The sequence below is a fragment of the Gobius niger genome, assembly GCF_951799975.1.
Source record: "Gobius niger genome assembly, chromosome: 1".
NCBI classification, from domain to species: domain Eukaryota; kingdom Metazoa; phylum Chordata; class Actinopteri; order Gobiiformes; family Gobiidae; genus Gobius; species Gobius niger.
This window is the reverse complement of record NC_136852.1, coordinates 52,266,831-52,283,780: the sequence shown is the minus strand read 5'-3', so window position 1 is coordinate 52,283,780 and position 16,950 is coordinate 52,266,831. Positions and strand designations below refer to the sequence as shown.

The 16,950-nt window shown below is 40.9% G+C and overlaps 1 long non-coding RNA gene across 1 annotated transcript; it reads right to left on the bottom strand.

Annotated features, from left to right (window-relative positions):
• Nucleotides 1–3,747: 3,747 nt before the first annotated feature.
• LOC306967432 lies at nucleotides 3,748–15,283 on the bottom strand. The gene is made up of 3 exons (XR_013793189.1): nucleotides 15,144–15,283; nucleotides 5,167–5,273; nucleotides 3,748–4,382 (listed from the first exon to the last, which is right to left on the bottom strand). It is a non-coding gene; the product is annotated as an uncharacterized lncRNA (long non-coding RNA).
• Nucleotides 15,284–16,950: the final 1,667 nt, after the last annotated feature.

Here is a 16,950-nt window from a genome sequence, read left to right as displayed (position 1 = left end):
CATCAGTACTGGGTTGTTAAAAGTAATTAATGTTTTGCCAATTCATCACAAATGCTTTTACAACAATGAAATTACAAGTAGTGGGCTTGCTCATTTTTGATCGGAGTGATTTACGTCATTGGCACCACCTTCTTTACTCGAGCACTATTATTCACTTCTATTGTTCTGTATCAGCTGCACCCATTTTAAAACAGAATATAAGTTTTGGCTCATTACCAGTCTATTGTTCTTACAAACTCTGCACGACGAAGAGTCTACACAAACAGCCAGTTTGCGTATCTGAAAACTTCAACCCACTTCCTCTTGTGAGTCAAAGTCTAGTTTATGTCAAGCATTTTGTAGAAGTCTTGATATAGGCCAATGTCTCACAAACTTTTAAAGTAATTGAGAACGAAACCCCCCATCTCTGCTCTCTGAAAGAAACTACTCTCACCTCCGACTGTGCGAGGCTCGACAAAGACGTTGGAAACAGTTGTACGCGTTACAGAAAAAGATTACTGTTGACACAGCGGTTGCTATAGCTGCGGTGAGTAAGAGTCGACGGCAGCGGGTCTTTTATATTTCTACACTTCTCAAATCACCGAGATTCAAATCACCATCAAAAACAATGCAGCCCTTTTGATAACGAACGTTCTTGTCAGCGTACTAAAAACATGATGAATGGCGTTGCAGTGCTGTAAGTGAATTACTGTGAATGCTGAAACCGGAGTACAGATGTGCAGGTGGGAGCTGGAGAGGTTTGTCCTTGAGGGATTTGATGGAGGAGGAACTCATAGAGGAGCAAAACAAACTGCTTTCTCAAATATATCTCCGCACTGCAGCGATCAAGGTGTCTAATGGGTTTTGAGAATCTGGAAAGCCTTATGCAGTTCATCAAGGTCTGGCATATTGAGTTAGCTATGTCGCTGGCATGAGATAAAGTTCTACGTGTGGATCAATCTTCTCCATCTTCTCTCGAACAAATGACATCTAGTCATCTTCTTCCAGTCGATGCTCGCTACGCGCAATCGCCTCGTTGTTTTTTTCCTCTCAAACAATGCTCCCTAGTCTCGGTATCTTCTTACACATATATTCACGATCCCTGCTGTGTGCACAGCTGGGCCTATATGATATACACCGATTTTAGAAAACAAAACAAAAACCCATAACATAGCTGTTTATAGAACAACTGGAAATTCACAATTCATATCAGGTTATATTGTTCCTTCCAATTCAATTTATTGTGTACAGCCCCACATCAGAAGCTCACAGGGCTTCACAGAATTGTCAATTTGGTAATGGAGCAATACAGTTTGGAGATCTAAGAATGAAACAATAAAGCAGGGGCAGATGGGAAGCGTCCCCCAGTCGACATGGAAGACAGTGAAGCAGCAGAAAGATGTTATTTTTAAATTACATTCAAGTTTTTCTTGTTTTTAATTTCCTCTCGGTCAGGGATCTCCAACCAGAGGCTCAGGAGATGTATTTTTGTTGTTGTTCTGAACAGAATCGGCACCAATTAGGCAAATACAGTAAAGGATAGGGACACAATTTAAGTCATATTTTTCTTGGCTACGGGGGGCGAAGCTCTCGATTTACCGATCGATCTACGTTCCCACTCTCACCTATGGTCATGAGATTTGGGTAATGACCGAAAGGACAAGATCGCGAATACAAGCGGCCGAAATGAGTTTTCTTCGCAGGGTGGCTGGGCGCACCCTTCGAGATCGGGTGTGGAGCTCAGTTACTCGGAGTAGAGTCGCTGCTCCTTCACGTCGAAAGGAGCCAGCTGAGGTGGCTCGGGCATCTGTTCCGGATGCCTCCTGGTCGCCTCCCGCGGGAGGTGTTCCAGGCATGTCCTAGTGGGAAGAGGCCTCGTGGAAGACCCAGGGCACGCTGGTGGGACTATGTCTCCGAGCTGGCCTGGTGTCGCCTCGGGGTCCCCCCAGAACAGCTGGAGGAGGTGTGCGCGGATCGGGAAGTCTGGGCATCTCTGCTGAGACTGCTGCCTCCGCGACCTGGCCCCGAATAAAGCGGAAGAAAATTGATGGATGGATGGATCTTGGCTACAAACTCTCCGGGGTGAACTCCTCCTAAGTCTCATAGTTACACAAGCGTCTTCGAAGCATAAATAGCTCTCTGATGGTTTTCTGTATGTTAAAGTAGCTGACTGTAAAACAGGAGACCCCGGTTTCCCTACTCCACCAAAAACATGTACAATCGGCCAGAATGAATGAGAGTGTGTTCGCCTGTGAGTGGTTGGCGAGTATGGAGTGAATGAATAATGAGTAGAGTGTGAAGCTTTGACAAACTTGGTAACACAGGCTAGTAAAGCACAAGTGTAAGCCATTACTATTATTATAGGCGCTCCCATTCCCATATCTGAATGTTTATAAGTTTGTCACAAAGAATAAAGTGCCTTTTCAGTGCAGTGTTCAATATATTAGACAAAGTGTGTTCAAGTGCCTCTCTAACACTGGTTGGCAGACACTGGACATGAAGATAGATCGAAAAATTGTGCAAAAATATGAGCCACATATGCTGGTAAAAAGTTTTTTTTTTTTTTACAAAATCAGCTATCGGCCAGTCTAGTGTTGATAAAAGCCGATATCTTCGGGACCGAAAGCGCTAGACTAGAGCGAAGGAAACAACTCCCTAGGCCTCAGGGGAAAAGAGAAACGTTGCAATGAAATACGATGAAAAGTTAGCTACAAGTCTGTTAAATACTAGTTTCACTAAACCTCCATCAATATGGATATGCTGCATGTCATTTTGAAGCTCAGAACCTGGAGAATTCAATCACTGGGTTAGTTTTTACCCCCGCAATTGTAATTTTTATCGCCGCGCAAAATGCCGCAGCTAGCGACAGTATGTTTATGCTAACGGTAACTAATCAAAGCTGGGAAAGAAACTATTGAATCAACCAAACTAATAAAATAAAATTGGCCACTGCTGAAGTGGGCAAGAATTTATGTTTTTACTGGGTTATACACCGAACCTCTGGAAAAAATGGCCAAAAATATTGGTGAAAAATATCGGCCGAGCAAATCAGCCTTAGAAAACCCCATATCAGTCGACGTCTGTTAAAAAATATTAAAGACACAAACAAAACTGCAACAGAACTACTGATTCAATCAACAATGAAACCCCGTTTCATTGTTGATTGAATCAGTAGTTCAGTAGCAGATGGAAAATGTCCGCCAGTCGGCATGGAAGTGAAGCAGCAGATCGTTCTTTTAATTACATTAACCCCCCCCTTGTTTCTCCGGTTTCCCTACACCACCAAAAACATGTACAATCAGCCAGAATGACTGAGAGTGTGTTTTCCTGTGTGTGTGGTTGGTGGTGGTCAGAGGGGCCGATGACACAGATTTGCAGCCTCTCTTTTGTCAGTCCATCCCCAGGGCGGCTGTGAAAGACATGGTAACACAGGCTTGTAAAGCACGATACAGCTCTCAGCCATTACTATTAAAACAAGCGCTCCCGTTCTCCATATCCTCATGTCAGTGAGTTTGTCAGGAAGAATAAACTGCCTTTTCATAACTGTTCTTATGTTCTTTGTGTCACTAACACTGGAATTTAAGATAGATCATAGGATACGTTCTCACATGCATACAGTTTGGCATTGTGTGATAACAAAAAACGTGCAAAAATATGGGCCAAATATGTCCATATGTTTGTAAAAAAAAAAAAAAAACGTGAAAAAAACAACCAAAACGGTAACAGAACAAATCATTTAATTGCAGATCTCAACAAGTATTGTCAGAATACATTAACGTGATCGCCGAAGTGAGGCTTTGACATTTTAAAAGCATGAAAACGCAGATCTGGGGCTACTCCTTTAGTGAGTGGTTCAGACAAAGAATTTCCCGTAGAGATGTTGTTGTTCTGTGAAAAGGTAATGGTAAATAACTGCAGAAGAGTCCGGGTTTTAGAAAAATTGCGAATCGAATTGTCCCTTTGCGCAGATCTCCTCCAAAACACATTTCTGGTAACTTAATGGTCTCCGGTTCATCCGGGCCACAGAAATGAGAGCTTTTTGTCCCCAAATTGCCCCTTAGTCCTTTTCCTGTGATGTCTCAGTCGCAAACAGAATGGCAACAGTTGCAGAATACTGTGCCTGGAAAACACCCACTGGCATACATGCATACATACTCCCACACAAAGGAGGCGCACAAACAAGCCCAAATAAACAGGCTCAGCAGAAGCAAACACTCCACGGCTGCGAAGGATATCCGCGAGCACACAAAAAACAACTGACAAGTCCCTCTCGGCGGATACCTGACGAGGAGACAGCTCGCGATGCCCTGTCACTGACTTGATGCTGTTTGTGGCTTTCAGCACCACGGACAGAGGCAGTGAAGGGAGCAGCTCAAGGTCCGTCTTGGAGAGGTTTCATATTTCTGCAAAAATAGATACCAATTGCATATTCAGTATCGAGTGGCGAGGAGGGTCATGCACGGTGAATCTAAAGTGCCCATAGAGGAAGTGAAGGCGACTAGACTGATCACTTTCCAAGGAATGCCCCGCATAAAGTTGTACAGAGGTGCCTGATATTTACCATTTTTTAAACTCTCCAGTCCAACTTTTTAATATGATCTTAAGCACTAAACAGGCCATTTGTGGGGCGCCTTCCTGATTAAAACCATTTAAGGTCCCTTCGATAATGTGTTTGAAGAGATTTGTGGGGAAAACTAAAAACATAGCACATGTACATACGCTTTGAGCAGGCTAGTTGTTGTTGACTGAAAAAGTTGATATAAGTACGTATTTGACCTTGTAGTGACCCAGCAGCCAGCTGTATGAGTGGTCAGCATTGTGCCTTTACTTTCAATCACGGTGGCCTCTACAATGCTTCAGGATCAATTGTTTTTTAGGTTTTCTGGTGAGAACCAATTGTTTGTGAAAACCTCACAAACAATTGGCCCCTGAGCGTCCTAGAAACCACCGTGGTCGAAAGTAAAGGCGTCATGCTGACCACACATACAGCCGCTGGGTGTGAGTAATTATCCAAAAAATAATTCACATAAAAAGTTGCATAATGCACCTTTAAGGAGAAGATTTGGCCACAAATGAGCTTGAGTGGCTCCCTCTGTTTAAGAATGACATTATAATCATAATGCAAGTCTTGTCCGAGCTCCGACAGCCCATAGTTACTGTAATGTATGTATTAATGAGGCACTTAACTGTAGATACTGTCTCTGACAAAGAGGCAGCTCAAGATACCAGTGACTGTCTTTCAGCACCATGGACAGAGGGCAACATCTCAAGGTCCATCCGGGGAGGCTGTAGCTCTGCACACACAAAAAAAGCTGAAAATGGGCAGTTATTGCATACATAGACAGTAGTGAGAGGGGTGTCTCTTATGGTCCAGTGAGTTGAGTGTCTCCTCTGTTAAGGTCACTAAGCTTCGGCTAACTTTTCTGTCTCTTCCCCCAAAATCCATTAAATCCACCAGAGCACTTTTTCAGTTCATCTGGTCTTTACTAAAGCGACACAGGAAAGGATTTGACACATTCTTCCTCAATAAATGACGGCGTAGGTATAATTTGACGGCATAGAAGTAGCTTTAAAATGTATAACGCAATCATATCTTTTGCATAATCTAAAGGCTTGACTTTCTGAATTACTGACAAAGCATTTGGTCACATTAGCTACAAGTGTTGACAGATCCTGCCAATGCCTAAGTGAATGGAGGGCTGTTTTTTAATGTATTGCAGAGTAATTCAAAGCCTAGATGTTGGATTTAAAATGTTGTTTTACACATTAGAAAACAAAACCTACAATATTACTGAATCTGAGGTAGAGTCCGTCCTACACCAGGGCTAAACAAGTTTGATTGATCGAAAATGGGGGGATGGGGATGGGGGGAAGCAGAATTATTAATTGCAGTAAAAAGCAAGAGTGCAGATTAATAGAAAATGGTAAATGGACTCAACTTATACAGCACCTTTATCAGGCCCAAAGCGCTTTCAGCAAGGAGCCAGTCACCCATTCACTCTCACCTACATTCATACACCAGCGTACGCAGACACTGGAGGCAAGTAGGGTGAAGTGTCTTGCCCAAGGACAGAACGACAGTGTAGATGTGCTGGATCTGGGATTCGAACCCCCAGCCTTCCGATCACGAGACGACCCGCTCTATACCCACTGTGCCACCGTCTTCAATTTGTCACCTGGATTCAAATGTTTTAGATTTTAGCAGTGTGAAACTGAAACGCAGCCTCACCGTGTTTGACTTGACTCTGGGAACCACCAGGAGACCCCTCCCTGAAGTCCTCAGGGCCCGAGATGGTTCATATGCTAACATGTCAGAGATGTACTTTGGTGCTAAATCATGAAAACACAGGTATTTAATCTCTGTAGAGTACTTCTCAATAGCCTCTCAATGGCCAGAGGATGCAGTTGTGCTCAAAAGCTTACATTATCTGGCAGAATTATTATTATTTTTTTTTACAATTTCTCAGAAAGTGTGAAATATAACACAAAAAGGTTTTCTTTCACTCATAGTTCATGGTCGTGTGAAGCCATTTTGTGAAACAACTGAGTTTGCTCTTTTTAAATCATACTGAAAAAAGAAAGAACCAAAATGACCCTGATCCAAAGTTTACATACCCCTGTTCTTGTGTGTTTCTCCCTTTAACACCAATGACAGCTTGGATTCTTTTGTGGTAGTTGTGGATGGGCCTCTTTATTTCGTCTACCAAATACTGAATGATCAGAGTTTAGTTGATCACTTTGATAACATGTTGCAGGACCCTCAAGATAGGGGGTACTCGGAATATAAATAAATGACAAAAATTCAAGGTTGAGAACTACTACCTGTTTGTCTTATATATCTGACAAGCAGAGAAAGTAGAGAAAGCTGCTTTATGCTCAGAAATACCCTTTTTACATCCTGAGCTAATAAAGGTATTACAACTGCGGAGCTTCCCATTGTTAAAATTATATTACCTCACTCTAATCCTTTGAGATATAAAGCTAAATAATAAATTACTGTACTGTGTTACTTGCTTTGCTAACACAAGCTTTATTAATCACAGTCACATGTGGGTTGTATGGATTTATCTGTATTAGCCGTGATACGAGCAAACGAGCCTCCAGGTATCACCGAGGGCACAGCCATATCTAGAAGAGAGCAAGTTGCAATAAAAACCAAAGTAAATCCCTGTGATAGCAATTGGCAGACAGTTCCTTGATACACCCCGGGCTGGATATTAAAAACCTCAGATGGGCTGTCCAACTGACACCGTAATCTATTTAGAGACACGGAGTAAGCAGCGGGAGACAGAGAGGGTCAGAGTACATAAAGGTCTCGCATCTTTCATACAACAAACAACAATCTGTTTATCTGCAGTAATCTTCGGAGAGTCACGGAGAAATACAATCACCCTGCTCTGAGATTATCAAGATCAAGAGCTCACAGAGGCTGTATATCACACACACGGAGAATGTGGCTGCCGGTAATTTATTGTGGAAGTTTGGGCTGGAATATATTCTCTACCGCAATGTACTTAATAACCATAAATAATACAGTTGAATTCTGGCGTGCATCACTGGCAGTAAATTGTTGTTTTATTAAGTTGTGGCTCTGTTTGTTTCCCTGTTGCTGTATTTCAAATGTGTGTTTGTCCCTTCAGTCCATGCAGTGTGTGCATAATCCGGAAAATTCCGTGAGTCTCTTTTCTCAAGACCTCAAAATGTGTGCCCCCGCCTGCTGATGATATGAGGCAGGTGTCGGCAACATGGTGCCAAAGACGGCCCTCGAGCACAGTGGTTCCCAACCTTTTTTTTTTGTCTTGCAGACTCCATGAGCCCTACGGAGGTACACCGTGTACGTAAGGGTGTTGCAGATTATTCAGAAAGGGGTCAAAATGACTCCCAAATTCTGAGACAATGTTGTGTGTTCAATTCAAACATGTGCCGTGTGCAGGGATAACGTTTCTACTAACTAAAATGCTATTGGAAGCAAAGTAGTTCGAGCGATGACAGTCACAGGAGAGTCTACAAGTTTGACGGAACAGCCAGCTTATAGAGCACAGAGTTATAGATTACTTATAATAATTATAGAGCACTTATAGTTTAATAGTATTTTTATTATAGCATTTTCAAGATACAAAAAGAAATATGTGTCCACAACATTCACCCAGGAGTATTTAAGAGAGTTTTAAACCGTGCCCACACCTTTTTTGAGTCTTGGGACCTTAATGCAATAAAAGTTTAGTTTTTGAGGTTTTAATTCAACCTGAAAAGACTCACAGAAACAGAATGACAGTATGAGTGTTCTATTACCGAACATGAATCATTATTGGGGCTCAGACCCCAGCGGAAGACTGAACGAACGATATGGAATCCATGGCTTTGATGAATGATAGCCATGATCTTCCCCGGAGCCTGGCCCCTGGTGGTGGTGGAAGAGACCTGGGTTGGCCACTTGACGATGAGCGGAGCCGAGGAGGAGCCAGGCGGAGAAAGGGGTGGAGGAGGGTCGCAGCACGGCTGGCAAACGGCTGAATGATTGACCAGGGAGCTCAAAAAGGGGATCTTGAGTGATGAGTGGCTGGTGAGGGGATGAGCAGCTGCGGTGATTGGCTGTTGTGAAAGTGCGGCTTGAGCGGGGTCCGTGATTGGATGACTGGAGTGCGCTGCCAGTGATGAGGTGATGAATGAATGCAGCTGGTAGGTCTTCCAGGTTGAATTTGCTCATAAGCTTCATTTGTGTGGATTTATGAAACTTGCAGTAAAAAGTACTATCTCTGTCACTAAAAACTGGTCTGAGGGCCGCATTAGGCCCCTGGACCGCACTTTGGGCATCCATGTTGAATAGTGCTATTAGATTAGTCTTCCCTTCTTCAAAACATTGTTCTAATAGTGGTCAGCTTCCTCTTCCCAGTGTCATCAAAGGAAACACTAAAGTCTCAAGCATGGGTTTAAATTACATAACTTGAGAATATTTATCTGGTTTTGAAAGGTTTTCGCTCATTTAAACGTTTTTCCCGATCGGACCAAGATTACTTGTTCGTTTGATGACATTTCAGATTGGTCCTCAGGTAATTTTGCTTGAAATAAGAAAGTAAGAATGCCTGCAATGGGACAAGAGCATTTTCTTACCCCTAAGGAAGAGATGAATCTCAAGTAAGACAAAATATTGAAACAAGTCCAACATCCCATAACAAGTGAAATAATATAGTAAAAATGCCTAAGACACCCTACCTAAATTATCAAATATTATGCTCAAAGTGAGACATTTAGACTAATCTAGTTATTTATAATTGCAGAGTAGTCAGTGTTCTCACACTTCACATCATGATGTAAAGCTCTTGATATCATCAGCCTAAATGTTTAAAATAGCGGTTAGCACTTATAGTATAGCACTTTGGTGCCTCTGTGAAAGGCATTTAACAAATTAGATTCCCTTCTTTAAAAGTAGTTTTTTGTTCTTTATGGATCTGGGAAAGAGACATTTTATAAAAATATTTATGTAGACAGAATGTAAAAGTCTCACGATCATCGTTTTAGTAACGCTCTGTCAGTCACAACGATCAAGCTAAAGTTCTCTTTGATGTCCCAATGGGGAAATTTGTCATCCACGTTTGACCTGTCCTTCAGTGCCGCTGGGGCAGCCTGTCAGGACCATTGGGCAGTCTGATTTTAACGGCGGTTACAGTGTCCGGGGACCCATGTCCAAATCTTAAACAGTTGTGTGTGTAATACAGAGCAGGAGGATTAGCCTATTATGCATGTTTTGAGTGTGAATACTTTTCAATAATGATAATTGACTTTATTGCAATTTTACTTTGAACTAAACTTGTTTTTCTCTTTCCAATTTCCAGGAGACTTTGACCTAAACAAATACATAATAAATATATTCACTATAAACCATCTAAATAAGGCACAGATTCAACGTTTCTTCATGTTAGTAGCACTAAATAACACCAAAACTTTCCAGTGTTGTACTTAATTGAAATATGTTCCTTGAAGAATGAGTGTCTAATTTCCTGATATTTTAACCCAAGAAAACAGAGCTGAAATTGAAATATTTATTCAGATTTTGTCTCTCTAGAAGTGGTTTATTCAAAGACATTATGAGATAATCAACAAAACCTGCCTCTATCTATCGTTTAGATCACCATGTATAGGCTTTCCATATAAAATATATTTATGTCAGTAATGTACAGCAAGGTTTCGATGTGATATCTCTAAATATATAAAGCCTATATATATATATATATCTCGCCTGAAACTAAAGAATAAGAAGACGGCGGTGCATGAATATGTGAAATCCTTGAAGTTGGGAAGGGTAGACAAAGCGACTTTTTCAAACTGGAGAGGTTCACTATGTTAATTAACAAGGCCATGTCTGAAGGCAGCTCTACATTGTCTCGGGGCACAGCGGCTCACCGACTTTCTTTAGCATCTCTGGCTAAATTGAGGTTGACGCTGTCGTGCAGGTGGAGTGGAGGTGGAGTGCAGGCAGTGCTGCAGGTTCAGTGTGAGGGTTGTTATCTTCTGGCAAAGAGCACAAACGGGAATGCCAAAGTTATGATAAACAGGGTTGAGCGAGTGAGATAATATTTTGCTGTGGTGGCGTCTAAGTGATGGCCCAGAGCCAGGGCAGAATAGAGATGTAACAACATTGGCATCTCTACAGCTTCCCAGGGTTTTACAGTTGAGCAGTTGCCTTGGCACCGCTATGGCTTGATAATGAAAAGAGGTGCTATTCTTCAATGGACTAAACTACAGTAAATGGAGGTGTTAATTTGTCTACAGCCTATATCCTAAGCCTCACAAGCAAAAACATAGAAATTATGCAGTCTAATTAAATGAGATGTTGCATGTTACTGAACACACATTTTAGCACACCACATTTCCAAACACACTTGTTCATTCATTCATACAAGCTAACAGCGCCAGGTAAATCATATGGCCTTACAAACTCTGACAGCAAATGGCCAAACTCTTTTTCTATTTATGCAAACAATGAGTGCCTGGACCTTATATTATTATGCTTATACTCATGTCTCTTTCCATGAGCACAGTCTGTTTGCTGGATACCAGTAACTCCCTGTAACAATTGACTCTGTGCGTAAGTTCAAATCATAACAACGCCGCCCAAGAAGTGACTTCCTATTTTGATCCAGCACACCAAAATAAAAGCACCATCTTATCCACTAGTTCAGCAGTTCATTAGTTCAACTTTCTCTCTGTCTAACTTTTAACAGACAAAACACTTAAAATGTGTGTATTAATTGTATTTGTGTGATGTTGCAAGTACCTGCTGAACTAATCAATGAGACAGGCTGTGGGCTTTTATTTTGGCGTGCTGGATCGAAACCGGAAGTCGCCTCTTGGGCACCGTTGTTACGCACAGAGTCAATTGTAACAGGGAGTTACTGGTATCCAGCAATTGAGTCAATTGTTGAATAACTTAATCACACGTCATCACTATGGGGGAGTGAGGAACAGTGATGCCAGGAACAAGTTACTTTGCAACAAATTAATCTAACCTGACTACTATTTTCAGTAATGAAATGTAATCTACATGTAATCTAATGCATTTTCCAGACCAGTAATCAGATTAAAGTTACACTTTTCCAAGTCACTGTGAGTTAGTATTTTGTCATTTTCCTTAGCCTGGCTAACACCAGACTAAAATCACAAGTGATATTTAGTCTGGAGACCATCAATTTATTTTCTCGCAGGAGAGGTGTGGTTTACGATCGTCCATAGTCGTTTATTGGGCGCTACGAATGTCTATCATGCGTCTGCACGTAGCCACAGCCAATCGTATCATCGTATCCGATGACGTATGTCGTGCCCGCTGTAAACTTTTGAGCTCAACTATTTAGAACACGGCCTAAAGCTTGATCGAAATATACCATTGCGTCTTCTGCTCTCATGTTGGATCTGTAATTTTTTTTAATCCGTAAATAAACTACAAGCTTCCGTACATCGAATAGCTCGTCATCGTCTTGCCGTCGCTCCTCGTTCTGTGATTGGTTCCCAAATCCATGCGAAAATTTCGGCCATGGTCCCCAGGCTGCTGTGCAGTTCGAAATGATTCGAGCGCACACAGCAGTCTGGCGTTAGCCCGGTTACATTTTCCTGAGGAGAAATAGACTTTTTGCGTCGCGTGTAGTGATGCAATACATATGCGACAAGTCACATTTTCAACATGAAGACAACTCACGACATAAAGGTAGATAACAACAGTAGAGGAGGAGAGAGACGGAAAAACGTCACTGTTTTGAAACTGTGGCAGCTTTGTTGATGTTAAAATGCACAAGTGTTGGCAATTTGAGGAGGGGCGGTGATGTCAGTTGCTGATAATGTAACCAATAAAGTAACTTAGTTCTGTTTAAAATAAAGTAATAAAGTTACTTTTCAAAGTAATAATCCAAATCTGTGGCAACACTGGTGAGGAAGGCCTCTAATCTCTTTGGACATTCGGAGAAAACGATCAGGAGAGAACCCATCCTTAGAAGAGCATAGGCCACAGAGGTTCTTCTATGGGAACAATGAAAGAATAGTTTAACACTGCACGACGCTGAAATGTAAAGTCTAAGAAAATTTTGAATGGGATTTTTACTTCAGGAAAAATCATTTGGCGTTTGGAGCAGTCACAAAATAACTATCTTTCGTAGCCCACACTTCACTCGTTCTATGATTGACTTAAGCGATTCCCATGTGGGCTTGGGACCAACAGAAGCAGTATACTAGCCTGAGACCCTGAGTAAATACTTTTGTGAATGTGTACAGTGGCAAAGTGGTTAGAGCGGGAGTTTCTCTCCAGTTGCTTACACTTGTAATTGGTGAGTTCAAATCGCCTTAAGTGTTGTGAGAGTGTCTTCCCTGCAATAAAGTGACCAATATAAAAGATGTATCCTGCTGAAGAAGACCATCTCCTCCTGTAATTCATGAGAGGAGTAAACACAAGTAAATTCAACAAATGAAACTTTAAATTCAACTTTATAAAGGCAACTTGTTCTTTGCCAAAGCAGTTTGCATCTATCTACGGATCCAAAGTGGTCCAAATTTAGCTTTGACCAACACCCCTTGTGTTGTTGGGCAAGACACTGCCCCCTGGACCCACAATGCCTTTGTGTGAATATGGTGAGTGAGAGAGTGGTGGCGCAGGAATGAAAAATGCTCCCTTAAGAAGCACTTCGTGGCTGTGAAAGCGCCATGCCTTTATACAAAATATCAAGGCATGAATGAGCTTCTTTTTTTTTTTTTTTTCGGTCTCCAACTCTGACAAAGCACAGTATTTGTTTGCACGGCACAAAAGCTACTGGCCATTTTCCAGACAGTGACTTTGTGTATGGAACAATACATTTATTTTGAGGCTTGGGTTAAACTTTGCTGAGAGACCTTTTGCAGATGAGAGGTAATGTTGTAAACATTAATTGCATTTCTCAAAACACATCCAAAGAAAAAGTTATATTGTTTAAGCCAAAACTCAGCAAACATCCAGGTATATAGCATTAGATGTCAATATCCTGTTATTTGAGCCCAAAAGAACCAGCCATTTCAGCTCATTGGACTTCTTCATTATATTATTTATGCCCATGATATTTATCTATTGATGAATTACTGTATTCCAATCTCAAACGTTTCCTTGAGAGGCTCTATAATGTAATTATGCTGAAAGAAACTTTTTTAGTGAATGGTGCAAAAGCGTAGAAATCCCAGAGAAATTACTTCATGGCTCATTTATTTTATGGTGCTGTTTCCGTTCATCGCGTGAAAAGAGTGAGTGAATACTACATTAAAGAGCGGACACCCTTTGAATTTCAAATCAGTTGAAATAGTGGGATTTATCCAAACACTGCGTCCTGAGTGAATGGATAAAAATGCTTTCACTATAGATGGAAAGAACATATCCACTTAAGAGTTGTGGAGGCCAAATCATTGTGTAAAGCTGCTCATTTGTATTGTGAAGACGACAAAGCCTTAAGGGCACATCACGCACAGCAGGCAGAACTCTTTTATTTATATGTCTTTCTGAGCGTCCGTCATATTGAACCTGTCACTTGGAAACAAAGAAATAAAATTAGATGCAAACGCTTTATGTATCTTAACCCTTTATAGGGCAAGTGACTATTTTTGGTAATTTCCGCACATTTTGGATATGGCCTCCCTGCTGCATTAAGGTAAAGTCCCACAACTGTGGCATTTGACCAATCAGCAGAGACCTGTCACGCTCCCCAATACCTGTTTTCTCTTTGGTGCCCGCCTTATCTTAAAATAAAGATAAGATAAGTTAGTCCTTTATCTTAAAGCTCTTTTGATATAACATGGGGTCAATATCCTATAAGTAAAGTGTACATTTAATTCTTTAGGATTTGTTTTTTAAGCGCTTGTTTGAGAGCTACCAACTGGTAGCTCTCAAACAACTTAATGCTCTTGAAGTAGCCCTCGGCTGAAAAGGATTGTGACCTTTGCCCTAGGACTATGTTTTATGTTGCCAATGGTTATTTTTAGTAAAGAATTCGGCAAGCAATATTAGAGATGATGTGACTCCTCCTAATGCACGTAAGCACAGTCAAATGACATAAGTTTTTACCATTTAAGCGGCAATTAACTAAATATGGTAACTTCGCTCACATTGATTTTCTGCATGATATTGAACCAATTTGAAAATGTTAAAACAGAATTAAACCTGTGTTATGTATCCCAATAACACTCTTGAAATAGTTTATTTCAAAGTATTTCAATGAGTGCCCTAAAGAGTTAAATAGTTTTAAAATATTAGTGAAGAAACTTTGTAAAAAGTTTGATTTGGGGGAATTTTTGTTCTTTTGTCACACATATTTTGCAGTACTTTATTCAAAGACAATCAAATACCAAACATCTCTTCTGAAAAAAATCTTTCCATCTAATATCACGACAAACTATGTGGGCGATTTTGGCCATTGCGCATAAAATATCTTATTTCCAAATGAAAATGAAAGAAAACTTGCAATGCCTTTTTAGCCTCATATTAATGTTTTCACCTGTTTCAATTCATCCATCTATTCACCCGCAGTGTCTTGCCTCAACAGCTCATTTTTAGCCCATGATAAAAGACAGATTCCCTGATCAGCTGGCAGCTCCTGGGTGCGACCACACCGCACATGACGCCCAAGTTTTGTCGATTTTTCTTTTCTCATCTATTTGCCAGCCTTTTCCCGACGCATATCAAACTCCGCAGACATACAGTTGGTGCCGTGAGCTCGCGATGACTCAGACATTGACACAGGAATTTACTGTCAATTTATTTAAGAGGCTTCGAAATATCAGCGACGGCAGGTGTCATGCAGCACGACTCTCTCTCGCGCAGAGCCCCCTCGCAAAGAAAAGGAGGGACATCAGACTTCTAAAAAGGCAGGGGCATGCAATTTGTTCGTCCGTCTCATGTCCCTCTTCTTCAAAGTCTACTGCGCACCAGCGGGTGGTTCAACACTGCCATCTGCTGGACACGGTGATATCAAGCCAAGTGGAAAAACTCAATGGCGCAACTAATTTGAATTATAGATTTAAAGGTTTCACGTTTTTGACCTCACATGGGACCCATGGACGGGTATAAATCTGCACAAATAAGCACCCACTGGTCTTACCTTGCATTGTTTTGACCTCTATTTTTAGAGGAGTAAGCAGCTTTAGTTTAGGTATAGGCTAAATGTCACTTCTATCGGTTCCTTATTTAGCCATGTATGTTGTCTAAACAGCTATAATGAAAACAGGTTTATTAAGAGGATTCCTGCAATACAGTGATAAACGTAGCCCATAATGGCTTGCTGTAAGGAAGTGAATGCAACTTTACTTATTATGGTGTTAAATTTCAAATCTTTACTTTACATCTTTCCATCAAGCATGTTGTTCTGAGTCCCACGGGTGATTTGAAAAGGAGCAAAGGTACAGAAAACATATCATTTTATATGTGTCTGATATCTTTATGTTTAATATATTTCTGGGCACTGCCGGCTTCAAGGGAAAGGTCGGGAAACAGCGGACTATAGGCTCCAGTGATTTTTGCATATGGATTTAAGCAAAAGTATTTTGAATAAAATCCATTCTAAACTTTAATTGTCAGCTCCTGTTGCTGCGTGATAAATGTCTCTTTCGTGTGTAGATTTGGCAAGTGTTTGATCCTCATTTGCTTTGGTCGATGTTGTTTGTTATTAAAGGGTCTTTGAATACACTGACCGGCACAAAAAATGTTAGGAGAGTCCAACCGGATACTGACCAACATTATGAATGAGGTCATCTGAAGATATGGCCAGGTTTATCCATCACTGTAATTTTGTCTTCCCCGATATATGAGCATATTCCAAAATGACAATGTCAGGATTTATCAGGAGCATGAGACGTGATTTTCATACATGGATTGGCCACTACAGGAGAAGGTTTCGCACAGTGGTCCATCATCAATACAAAATAAAGGTGAAAATTTAATGCAGAACTGAATGGAAATACTAAGTGCTGTGACATTGCAGTTTATTCATACAAATAAGGTGTGCAGACTGAAGTTGTTCGACCAAATACAGTATAAGGAGGAGTGTGTGACCTTTTGTGTTAGTTTGTGTTGGACTGAATGTATGCAAAGAATTCATTGTTATGTATAAGTTTAAATAGAAAAAAACGGTCTGTACTAAATCACAAAGCCAGTTGATACTTTACAAATGTTCATGTTTCAGTTCGTGTGTAATATGTCTCTAGTTTGTCTGCGTCAACTGTACTTATAGAAACAAAAACTGCCTAAAAACTGTATTTACCGTGGTCTTAAAGAAAAAGCTTTAATGTTCTTTTAGTCATCGCCCACTTAGTCGTTCGCCCACGCATCCAATGAAATATGGTCAGTGAGTGCTTTAAAGTGCCAGAGTGTTGCTTACTTTATATTTTTCAAGTCAAATTTAGAAAACACAGCGAACAGTCAGCTTTTCATCTCCTTCATTGCCCACCGGTGTAGCTTTACAGCCAGTCTTAAAT